At 42.2% G+C, this 12,964-nt stretch overlaps 1 protein-coding gene across 26 annotated transcripts in view; it reads right to left on the minus strand.

Annotated features, from left to right (window-relative positions):
- The window catches only part of LOC118620512, a 185,896-nt gene that overhangs the window by 67,983 nt on the left and 104,949 nt on the right, over positions 1–12,964 (minus strand). For 24 of the 26 annotated variants that reach the window (XR_004957434.1, XR_004957436.1, XR_004957433.1 and 21 more), the window contains one exon: positions 10,038–10,092. The gene's annotated coding sequence lies outside the window, so the exon portion shown is untranslated. Of the gene's footprint in view, positions 1–10,037; positions 10,093–10,849; positions 11,378–12,964 lie in introns of those variants that run through there. The other 2 variants (XM_036247649.1, XM_036247648.1) reach the window with 1 other exon arrangement.

The raw sequence follows: 12,964 nt of genomic DNA on the forward strand, positions 1-12,964 counted from the left end.
ATCCTACAAACATAAAGGATTAAGAAAAAGGAAATGCCCTGGCCGGTGTGGCTCAGGTGGTTGGGCATCGTCCCATCACCGAGAGGTCTCGGGTTAGATCTCCAATCAGGGCACATGCCCAGGTTTCAGGCTCAATCCCCAGCAGAGGGTGTGCAAGAGGCAGCCAATTGATGTTTCTATCTCTCTCTCCCTCTAAAAAACGAAAGAAAGAAAGAAAGAAAAAGGAAATTGAGAAACTCTGTCAGAAATATATTTACAATGATGCTATCTTTCCATGTTTCTTTTCCTTATCCAACCTAAGACTGCGTGAACTTTCAGAAAATTCCGACTCGTTTTCCACGACCTGTTCTCCATTTTAACCAATTTACTTCAGTCCCAAGTGCTAGGGGCGGGGCAACTCCCACTATTACAATAAAATTAGGAAATAATTTGAGTATCACCAACAAGTATGAATATTATGTTTTACTTTAATAAAAAGGGTTTTGTCTTTTCCTCCAATATGCATGAAATTTCTAAGGAAACTTTCTAGATTAGGGGAACCCAACTTAGAAAACAGCGTCTTTATAAACGAGCTCTCCGCCTTGCTGCCTGGGCTTCGGGAGGGCACCAGGAGGCAGCCGACCGCGGACCTAGTGCACTTGGTGTTCCGAGCACTTGGCCTAGCAGGTAAAACGTGCACCAGGGCGGTGACTCTCAGACTGTAAGCTATTCCCTAAACGAAGTCTTAGGTGGAAGCCCAATAACACGCTGGATGAAAGCAGAGCCTCCTGAGCTGACACATGGGCTAGCAGACGCCAAGTCCCCTGGTTGGGCTGCTTACCGACCTCATCCCCGAGGGTGGACAGTGAGGCAACACTCCAAAACCCAAAGGCTCAATTTAGCTCGTCTCGGGCCTTGAGGAGTTGCAGAAAGTTGTACTTTATCACTGTATTCTATGTATGCCTTTGTGTCTCAAAGATGGACACCCGTTAAATTCTTTTAAAGTCACGTCAAGCCATATTTCAAATGCTATGTACTACATTAAGCTTAGGAATTCTGTTATGTATTTGGCTTGTATGGACCCTAACATAAAAATTAGATTCTCTACTTGTATCTCTTTGGCAACAATACCCTTAGCATATTTGCAAGTTCAAGCTCACTTTATAAAAACAAAATTTTGTCAAGATAATACGTTTTAAATGACTGCATTTATAATCATGACGATACGTAGGACCTCTTGCCAGGATTTCGGCGCTTTCGCAAGTGGCCACTAGAGCTTGCTACATATGGTACAATAATTTTCAGATTATATGCTAAACTCAAGCCAAAATAAAAGCATGCCCTAGGATTTAAAATGATGAACAAATTTAAAGTGTTGTCAGTTAATCATTATAAAAAAAAAATAATAATAATACCAGGTCAGCACAGACAACAAAAACTGAAATGTCCTCATAAAAAGCCAATGCTTTAAAAATTCTGACGGAAAATGTAATAGCCTTTCTTTAAAACATTTTTCTGACTCTCCCCACTCCACCCCCAGTTTTAAAAAAGATAATGTATCTCATCAGGCAAAACCATCATTTCAAGTGTACGTGTGCACAAGTGGCCAGAGTAAAGGGGCTGTCCTGGGTCACCAGAAACACCAACTGAGTCGGGGAAAGGCCTCAATGCTCTGTAATCAAACGTCCCTCTGAAGAAATAAAGTAGCAAATGTTATGTCCAAAAGAGGGTTACACACACTCACATACAAAGAAGGAAAAAAATGATCTGACATTTCCAAATCCATGCTTAACCATTTTCTTATTTTTGGAATCCTTATTCTTATTTTTGGAATCCTCTGAATTCTCTGGATTTCTATTTTAATGTATTGTTGAATATAATTATGCAAACACACTAGTAAGCACTGAGATGATTTTTAAATAGTCAACTTCTCTCCCGAAACCAGGCACGGTGAAGAGAAATAATAATGTTAAGTAGTCCTCAAATACCTGGTATATTCCCCAAATTTATCTATGTTGGTGACTGAGGACTGGAATTGCTTCTCCCTTAACACTGATGCTGTTAATGATAGTTAGAACCCTGGTCATTCCACAAAAATTTATTTCACTCAGAATGTGTCTGTAATTCTATATATCTGAAATTAAATGTCTATTACAACTCTGTTGCAATACTAGTAATTATATAAGGAAGAAAATAAACTAAGAATAATTTTTATTTTTCTATGTGCAATGTGTAAGAAGGTTTAATCAGAAAAGCATGAACCACACTAAGACACTTATGAGATGTGAAAGTTGATGGCACTGGTTATAATCCTTATTTTACCTCCAAATACATTGCTCTTTTCTCCTGATAATGATTATACCCCTACTCTTGAGTTTATCAGCTATCACTAGCACCACTGGGGGCTCTCCAAACTGAACAAAGAGAGACAAAAGAAGAAAAACTAAGAAAGAGATTGACATGAAATATAGAAGAAATACGACTTAGACATATGTATGGAATGAACAGACTATGACCTGAAAGCGGAACAAGAAGAGAAGAGAATGTAATATTCAGAGTTCCAAGAAGAGGGAAAAGGTGTTGGGTGAGACATCCCACCTGAGCCAGGGCAGCTTGGCTACTGTGTGGACCCGGGGACGGGAGGCTGACCCGGGGACGGGAGGCTGACCTGGGGGTGGTCATGTGTGATGAATGTGTGGGGTTTATAACCTGGGAAGGCCTTGTGTGGTAAACTTGGTAAGAATCTGGCTGTTGATCTTTCAAAGAAGTAGTTATTTGGTCTGGCTGGTGACTTAGCTGGGGAAAATAGAATCGGGAGTCAGCATGGGCTAGTGGTATGTGTTCAGTGAGCTTCGTGGTCAGAGCATGAATAGCTCCGGGCAGTAAGCTCCCAGACACATGGTGCTGGCCACAGAAGGACCAAACCCAACCCTGCAGACAGCTCAGGGTAAAGCTATAGTTCTCCAGAACTCTGTTCTAAAGATACATCATTTTTCTTTATGTCACTCTTAATTCCTTATTTAATTGGGAAGGGATGGTAGAGTAGAAATCAGGTATCACAATCTGAAAAATCTGTTACTATTATACCTAACCTTAAAATGTTTACTGAAAATGATTACTGGATCCAATCTTCTAGTGGTAGAATTCATGCATTTCTAATGTTCCCAATGTACTAAAAGTGAACTTGAGGTACAGTGATATGCAAAGGTCTTTTAAATAACAACACAAACTTTGGCCTCACTAAACAGATTGGTGGCAACTAAATATGTGTGTGCGTGTGTGTGTGGTTGTGTTTAAAGCTGGTATATTCCAGCTCCACTACCAGGGGAAGTTAGGAAAGATACTGAAAAGAAAGGGATTTTTGGTTATAATCAAGGTAACCCCTTTTCCCCTTTGCTACTGGACAAATCAGCAGTGTTTTTCAAACTTCAGGATGATCACTAACGAGTGGTAAAACAAATTTCATGCACTGCAAGCAACATTTTTACAAAAATAAAGCAGAATAGAATAGATAGAAAGTAACAGTTCATAATAGTGTAACTATTGTTTCATAAAATTGTTGTTTCATTTAAGTGTGTATGTTGCATGTACTTTTTCATGATGTAAAAACATAATCCTTCCTGTGAATCACAGGAAAAAAATGGTTTATTAGGAAAGATTAAAGGTTATGTTTGAAATGAGGTAGGATCATGCATGGATTTAATTATTTAATTTAATTGGTGCTCTGCCTACATGGCTTTATATTGGTAAGGAATACAAAAATGCATTTACATTACTAATGAACAATTCTAAAGATACCATGCAAGTCATTCACTCATTCACCCGGTTCAGTGTCTATTCTCCCTACACAGGGGTTAGGGAGAGATAAACAAATTTTTTGAATTAAATAGGGTCATATATTATAATAATAGCTAACACATACTTAGTGCTTACTGTGTGCCTGATGGAGTTCTAAACCTTTTACATGGCATTAAGTCACCTGATCCTCTCAAGAATCCCATAAAGGTAAATACTAGTATTATCCCTGTTTTACAGATGAAGAATCTAAGAAATTAAGTCAGCTGCCTAAGAGGCAGGGCCAGTATCTAACCCCAGGAAGGCTGGACTCAGAGCCTGGACTCTTAATGTATGAGTTAGTACCACAATCATCCATAACTGAGAGTAAGACTGTGACAATGGGGGGGAGAAAGGACGAAACACACACATACGGGAGACTGGAACCCCAAAGGCAAATTGACGCTATCAACACTCCTGGGTGTTGCTGTCTATCCGAATTCTTCCTGCTGGCCAAGTGCAACCCACAGTCTACACCACTAGCTTCTGTGACACTCTGGGACCCTGGATGCATTCTGAACCCGCTTCCCAGCTAATTAGCCCAAACTTCATCTCTTTCTTCCCTCCCCAGAAAACGTGTAAGAATGTGATTGAGAGGGTCCCTGCTTTTCTGTAATCAATCTAACTCATAGTTGTTTGTTTATTTGTCTATTATATTACTTATTATTTACTTATTCTGTCTATTGATAGATGAATAAATAAAGATGATGTGGTATATAAACACAATGGAATATTATTCAGCAATAAAAAGAATAAAATCCTGCCATTTGCCACAACATGGATGAACCTAGAGGGTACTATGCTGAGAAATAAGTTGGACAGAGAAAGACAGATACCACATGATCTCACTCATATGTAGAATCTAAAAAAAACAAGAGAAATAAATAAACTAAACTAAACAAAATAAACAGACCCATAGATATAGAGAATGAGCTGGTAGTTGTCAAAGAAAAGGGGGATGGATACAATTTAAAAACAAACCACCGTTGCCCTGGCCGGTTTGACTCAGAGGTTAGAGCGTTGGCCTGCGGTCCAGAGAGACCCGGGTTCGGTTCCTGCTAAGGGCATGTACCTCGGTTGCAGTTTGTCCCCGGCCCTGGTTGGTCGTGCGGGTGGCAGCCACTCGATGTGTCCCTTTCACGTCGATGTTTCTCTCTCTCTCTTTCTCTCTCCCTCCCACTCTATCTGAACAAAAAAAATGGGAAAATGTCCTCTGGTGAGGATAAAAAAAAAAACAAAAGCAAAAACAAACAACCGTTGAAAAGAATTCATTCTCAGGTGATGGTACTTAAACTTTGATTAGCCAATCACTTCTGACACATCTTCGATCTCCACCAACCGGTGACTCCTGTAGCCACAGTGATTATTGCCAGTCTGGGTGACACAGGGCTTATTAGAGGAAACTTTTTCTTTGCACCCACTTGTGTTACTCTCCTCATTGGCTACAGATAGAATCCAAAGAAATCGTAGGTAAAATATATACTGTGAAAAGTGTACCATCATGTTTTGGAAAAATCTGAAAGAACTATATGCCAAAGATTTCCTTTTCCTCTAATGTGCCCACTCTTGTCCGTGGGTTATATAGTAAGCCCTGCAGACAGGGCCTATTCAAGTAATACAATAAAAATAACACTATTCTTGGTAGCATGCTTACATTTTCTGGCTCCCAGGCCCATGAGTAAGAACCTAACAGGTCTCTATTTAAACACTGAGTCAACACTGTGTGCTGCTACATATTGAAATGAGAAGGAAGTAGTATTCTTCCTCTTACATAATCTGCATTAAAATGGCCAGTGCAAACGAATCCCGGAAGAAAAGGGAAACAATATTTAGGTCTTCATCTGACCACCACAACTTGGCCGCATAATTTGGAACTTTCCCCTTGACATTACCTTGTGGCCCAACAAACATAGTATCTTTCAAACATTAAAAAATTAATGCATAATAATGCATTGTACATTCTGATGTGGAAAATTAAATTATCAACATAATTCAGGACTTTTTCAAAGTATAATGAAATACTCAGAGAACAGACAGAATCTGAGGCTTAAGTATACTGGGGCAATGCTTTACTACACTTTGCTTGTATATACATTTGCCAAGTAGTCTGCTAAAAATAAGACAACGGTTTAACACATCTTTTTTGGTTGTTGTTAATCCTCACCTGAAGATATTTTTTCCATTGGTGTTTACAGAGAGTGGAAGGGAAATAGGGAGGGAGGGAGAGAGGAAGAGAAAGAGAAACATTGTTGTGAGGGAGACACATCAATCGGCTGCCTCCTGCACACACCCGATAGGGGTTAGGGAGCGAATGTGAAACAGGTATGTGACCACAGCCCTTCAGTGCTCAGGCCGACGCTCTAACCACTGAACCACACCAGCCAGGGCTAACACACCTTTTAAAACTACATATAAATAATCACTTTGTACATTGTCAGTATCATATTAGAAGGCCGAAATACAACTTACCCTTATCACTATAATAATTTCTAGGTTATTTCTAGGTAGGTTATTTCGTTTCCAGGTCAGATTAAACTTACTTATTTCTATTTCTACCAGGTATTCATTGTGACTACAACTAATACTTTTCACATGGATCAGGGTACATTTTCAGCAGTTAAAAAATAAAAAAGGATGACTCACATAGGCACCAACCTAGGTGGGCAGCTTCTAAGAAAGATACAGTTTTTGGATAAAAGAACAGTAATGTCTTCACTTTACAAATATGACACTTTTTACTAGTGGTTTAACATACTGGGGACTTTTTCTCGTGATGCTCATTTTCCTGTTTCATTAACTATCCTTGTGACCAAGAGCATTCCTTTTCAAGACAGACATTCATATGAGTAGTATCTGGCTGTGGGAATTTGACTTTTAAAACTGGGACGCTTAGTGATTTATGGGGCGGGGGTGGGGAGTCCATTGTAAAACTGTGGCCTCAGCAAGCACAGTGCACTGATATCACAAGCTAATGGCCAACACTAACACTGCTTCTCTACCTACAAAACAATCGTGTGTATAACAACCTTCTAAACAGGAGCAACTTTATTTATTGAGGCAATCTGCCAGAGGCCTCTCTAAAATACAGGAATTAGGGGTGTTCTTTCCTGGGTTGAACAGGGGTACACACAGCTGAGAAACACACAGATCTTCTCAGGGAGCAACTATTGTTAGAAAAGGAAGTGGTTCAGGTTTAAAAATTATCCCATAAAACCTTCATTGTCATTGAGGCAAAGATTTTTTTCCTATCTGTGCACATGTCAGGCTGCCCCCAAGCCGGTGGAGTGGAAAAACACAATGCCCTGGCTACGCGCAGGCTTGCTTTCCACTACAGCTTTTAAGACACACTTTCCAAGCAGTGCATTAAAAAAACAAAACACTAAAATCCTGAGGTTTAATATTCACTTTTGAAAATTAGTCAAGTGAGGGGAGCCCTTTCACAACACATACATGCATCACCTCAACATGTTGTATATTTTAAATATTTTGCAGTATTAGTTGTCAATTATACCTCAATAAAGCTGGAAAAGGTCATGAAAACTTACGTTCTGTCTCCTTGTTGGTAGCAGTTTTGTCTTTCAGTAGCTCTGGCCTTATGCAAGCCCTATCAGCTCTCAGAAACTCAGTTCCCTTATCTGCACATTGAGAAGGGTAAGGTCAATGTCCTCTAACCTTCCCTTCAAGTCCAAATTCAATGCTGAAATTTAATTATTTGGGGACTTAGATTCCCCTTCAAATACCTTTGATCTTAATCCTACACTAATTTCACCTTAAAAAGAAGTGGGGCTTACAACTAGAACCAAATGTATCTCATACAACAAATGAGCTGCAAACCTCTGCCACTTTAAGTTCTTAGCTATCTTGGAAGGGTGAATTATCATTTCCAAAAGTTTTCAATGGATCTGGTTTGTTGGGTGCCTTACTAAGGATCACTTTGTAGCCCCATTAAGAACACACAAAGGTAAGGAATCAAATTTAACCATGAAATCTTTTCCCCCGACAGGTGATATGGTATGACTACATTTCAGTTCATTAAATGTTGAGCTGGAAATCCTAGAAATGCCTGAGGAAAGTAGGTGAATGACTTCAACGCATTCCAACACTCAGGCTTATCTGTACACTATGAAAGTGCAAGGTCCTAAAAATGACAACACGATTAACTTCTAAACAGAAAAACAATGCAACACTACATCTGGGCCAGCAGATGTCTCTCTGCAGCTCATGACACCAACCTAAAAGACTAGGTAGAGAAGACACCCCCCCACACCTCATGTGATGAATGGTATGTGATGAAATAGAAGTTTAATTACAAAAGGAAGGGGAGAGTCTGAACCTAAGAATTAAGTTAAGGCAAGTTTGAGTAATCTTAGTAGTGAATATGGAGAGGAAGGCAGAAAAGCATGTGCCCCTCTGTAGCATAAAAATACTGCAAGTTTGTCGAGGTAAATAAAACTGACCAGCAGGTTTTGAAACCTATTTCGAGGAGCATTATAAAGAAGAGAAGAGAGGATACATGGTCATGGGGGCGTGAAGTACAGCACAGAGAATAGTCAATAATACTATACTAGCTATGGTGTGGAATGGGTACTAGACTTTTCGGGGTGATCACTTCATAAGTTATATAAATGTCTAATCACTATGTTGTATGCCTGAAACCAATATAATGTTGTATGCCAACTGTGATTGAAAAATTTATTTAAAAAAAGAAAAGAGAGAAAAAAGAAGTGATAGAACACAACAAACTAGAAAATTCTATCACAACTCACATCCAGTAAAGGTATTAGCTCGGGAAACCACACATGCACCGTCCAGGTGCGCGCACCGGGTCCTGAGGCAGCGCGGCTCCCTCCCTGCGGTGCCAACGAGCAGCCTGCGAGCCACGGGGGTACTGAGAGCAGCAGCGCCCCCCCCAAGGTAATGACGTCATCTGTAACGCCACCAGATAGAAAAGTGACTTCCAAAATCTCAGGAGAAAAGCATGGCCAACGAGAAAAAGGTGGAGAATTTAAACAGTACACTGTGAAACCAAAGTCGGGAAGGAAGACACAACATGAATGCCAACTAGAGAAATGTCTAACTGTCCAATCGGACTGTGGGCCCCGCCCCCACCTGGCGTTTTCCCCCTACCCAGCACAGCGTGATTACTGCTGAGAGAGGAGCGCGGGGAGACAGAAGAGCTGAAGAGGAGAGGGGAGGTGGGACTTTCACCAGGTCTCCCCACAGCGGGGTAAAGGCAGGAACTGGTGCAGGTCCAGACAGATGGGGACGGTGAGGAGAAAGGTGGCAGGTTCAAGTCTGCAATCTCAACACCAACCACAGAACTTGGCACACACTATATCCGGCCCTACAACTGTAAGCGTTTGGTGAATGTGTCGGTTGTTCTTAGTGACACCACGTTTTATGACATGAAGGCAGTGCCTGGCAGGGTCAAGTCTGAAACTTCTCATTCCAAGTTATCACCGGCTGGCACCAGAAACCCGAGTGCTGTTCGTAATGCCGTCCCCTCTATCTTTACCCTCCACAAGCCATTTCAGTGGCTATCTGTAAACAGCCATTTCCCCAAATGATAAGGAACTCCCTCTTCAAGAATTTTAAAGAAGTTTGTTTTGTTTCAAAATTGAAACTGATCGAACACGTATAAGGTCATCATGAATGAGTCCTCAAAAGCAAAATACGTAAATGGGAGTTCATGTACTCAGGGTGCTCAAAGATCAAGAAATCCATCTGTTCGGTGTGGCTCAGTGGTTGAGCATCGACCCACGCATCAAGAGGTCGCGGTTCAGTTCCCGGTCAGGGCAACTGCCCAGGTTATGGGCCAGATCCCCAGTGGGGGGGAGGGGCATGCAGGAGGCAGCCAATCGATGTTCTCTCTCATTGATGTTTCTCTCTCTCTCTCCCTCTCACTTCCTCTCTCTCTAAAATCAATAAAGGAAAAAAAATTTTTTTAAAGAAAAGAAATTAAGTTTCTCAAGCCACTGTAACAAGTCACACAGAGACCAGACCAGTAATATTCACACCTTCTTTAGGTGCAAAGGGTTTGTTTTGTTGGACAGTTTTTGGTTATATGACTGGCTTGTTTTGAGCTTGGGTACATTTAAAAGAACTTAATAAGAGCAAACACTTATATAATATTTACCATGTGCCAGGCACTCTCCTAAGGACTTCACAAATATTAACTCACAAAAATCAACTAATGCTTATACACCCCTGCTAATTTCAGTTACCTGTTCAGTGGTTTATTCCATTCCATTAAGAGTGTCTATTTCTTCCACTTTTCTCCTGCAAAAGATGAGGAAAATATTGTTAGTGAGTATTCACAAATGCATAATACATTTTATATCACTGTCTGATATTTTCTGAACTTGAAAGTACTGAAAGGGCTTCATTAAGCCAATTATTTCAGCTGGCTAACTTGACTCAATTCCTAAATAGAACCATCAAGACAGTATCACTATATGTAGAAATAATAGGCTATTTGAAAAACAAATATCTCATGGTTTCTAAAGAAATCAACACAATAAAAAGTTAGACGCATAGAGAAACAATTTACAATAAGATTCTTCTTGACTCTGAATCCTTCTGCATTTATTTTTTCTTTATTGATTTTAGAGAGAAGGGGGAGAGAGAGACAGAAACATCGATGAGAGAGAACATCAATTTGCTGCCTCCTGCACGCCCCTCACTGGGGATTTGACCCACAACCTGGGCATGTGCCCTGACCGGGAATTGAACTGGCCACCTTTTGGTGCATGGGTCGATAATCACCGAGTCACACCAGCTGGGCTGAATCCTTCTGCATTTAACATGCCCTTTCAAACCACGTTCCTTCTGCAGTTTTTTAGGTGGGCAGCACCTTTCCCCACTGGGTGAAATAACTGCCGTTCTAAAATCAGAAACAACTGGTGGATGTACCTGTTATAGAGTTACTTAAAATTTTTTAAATTTAAAGGAAAAGCATCATTAAAAGGGAAAATGTTGCCTAGGAAAGATGTTCAGAGGAAAGCTGTTCAGAAAGTCTCCACCAGGTGACACTGACCTCGGGGGGTTCATGATGTCTACATTCTGGTCCTCAACTCTTCTGGCTCCAAAATGACCAGATCCAAGAATCATTCCGTTTCCAGAAATGATCATGTTTATCAATACTGACTCATGCTAACAGAGCTCACAACAGACTGATGCACGCAGAAAGCCCTACGCCCATGTACTCGTTTACGAGGAAAAGTGACTGTCAGACAGCCTGGACATTTGCTCCATCCAGCTTGACTCATGTATTCACGTTTCCCTAGTCGATAAATATTTCTAAAACCCCAGGTATACCACCTCCTGGGCAGGTCAGAGATCTAGCCAAACCACAGAAGGTTGTCCAGAGCAATCACAATCTAGATGCCAACGTCCTCCAACATTCTCTCTCCAGACCAGCTGCCACCCTCCTCCTGGTCAAACGCAAAACACTCCTAGCTGTTTTCCCAGCTTCCACGTTTTATCCCTTCCAGTCCATTATCCACAGTGTTTCCCCAGCAAACATTTACAAACAGAAAACAGATCGTGGCTCTGCCCTACTGAAAGGGCTCTGCCCTTTAGTGCTCTGTGAACTGGTCTTAAGATAACGACCGACTGGACTCCGGGCCTCTCCCTGGCCCTGCCCCCCTCTGCAGCCCACACCCCTCTCTCCCTGGCCCTGCCCCCCTCTGCAGCCCACACCCCACTCTCCCTGGCCCTGCCCCCCTCTGCAGCCCACACCCCTCTCTCCCTGGCCCTGCCCCCCTCTGCAGCCCACACCCCACTCTCCCTGGCCCTGCCCCCCTCTGCAGCCCACACCCCTCTCTCCCTGGCCCTGCCCCCCTCTGCAGCCCACACCCCTCTCTCCCTGGTCCTGCCCCCCTCTGCAGCCCACACCCCACTCTCCCTGGCCCCTCCCCTCCAAAGCACTCCAGGTGCCTGGTAACCTGCAGATCCCAGCTCGAATGTCACATGACCCCAAGACTAGGACAAAGCTCCCATAACACTTTAACCTTCTCCTTTATAGCACTATGGCAGTTTATAATCCCACATTTCTGTGGTCATTTAATCTGCATTTCTCTCTCACGTGACTGTAAGAAGCTCCATGCGGGCAGATGCTGTGCTCATTCTGTTAGCATGCTGCACAACATGTAGAGTCTGTTGCATACATCACCTCAACAGGGATAATTCTGCCAGGCAGACCACATGGCTTCCTGGTGGGCTCCATCCTCGCCAATGTGCCCTCCCACCTCTGGGGTGCCAGTAATTAGATGAGCACCGTCTACATTCACTCCTATAACCTCTGTTTCCTACACTTTCATGGCCAACGTAAATCTTAATATAATAAAGAGAAAAAGAGCACAAAGTTCAAGATACACTTGGATAGCAACTCTTCAGACAGGACTTGTGGCAGTGGGTTACTAAGAAACATGATAAACAGAAAGAAAAACATAAATTGCAGCCAAAGGAAGTTCTTGATGAGACGACACTGGCAAACAAATACACAGGCATGTAGGCGCACCCAAAGCAGTAGTCCTCAGAGGAGGGGCACGGAAGACTGAGTCTGCTGTAGGATGCTGCACAGTGAAGGAGTTGACAGCAAGCAAGTGTGAGATCCCTGAAGGAGGCCCCACACACAGCACCTCCTCCTGCCCCCGGGGCCTGACTCTGCGTGCTTAGCACACAGCGGACCTGCTGTGCACACACTGTGTTCTTCCATTTGCCTTGCAAATCAGCAATTAATTGGCATTCCCCAACTTACTGCGTAGAATGTTTTAAATGGCTCACAGCTGTGGTTAATATTTTAAAGATGTTCTCCTGACATTTCAGTCGTTTTATGCGATGAGGATAACAAGACTGGTAGGAAGAAGTCCCACAGTGCTTTTGGCTCCAGATTCGTATCTAGTCATGGGGTTGGGCAGGGCCAGCTCATTCATTCAACAAACAGTATGCACCTCGAATAAGCCAGGCATTGTTCTAGGGGCCGTGGACTCACACTCAAAAGGACAAACCGCTCTCCTCAAAGAGGTGGCATTCTTGGAGAAGACAGATAATGAACATATATTAAGTAAAATACAGGACATGTCAGGTGTATACGTGGAGGAGGACATTACATTTTAAATAGGGTGGTCAAAGAGAGCCTCCCTGAGAA

The sequence above is a fragment of the Molossus molossus genome, unplaced genomic scaffold (genome assembly GCF_014108415.1).
Source record: "Molossus molossus isolate mMolMol1 unplaced genomic scaffold, mMolMol1.p scaffold_m16_p_7, whole genome shotgun sequence".
Taxonomy (NCBI): Eukaryota; Metazoa; Chordata; class Mammalia; order Chiroptera; family Molossidae; genus Molossus; species Molossus molossus.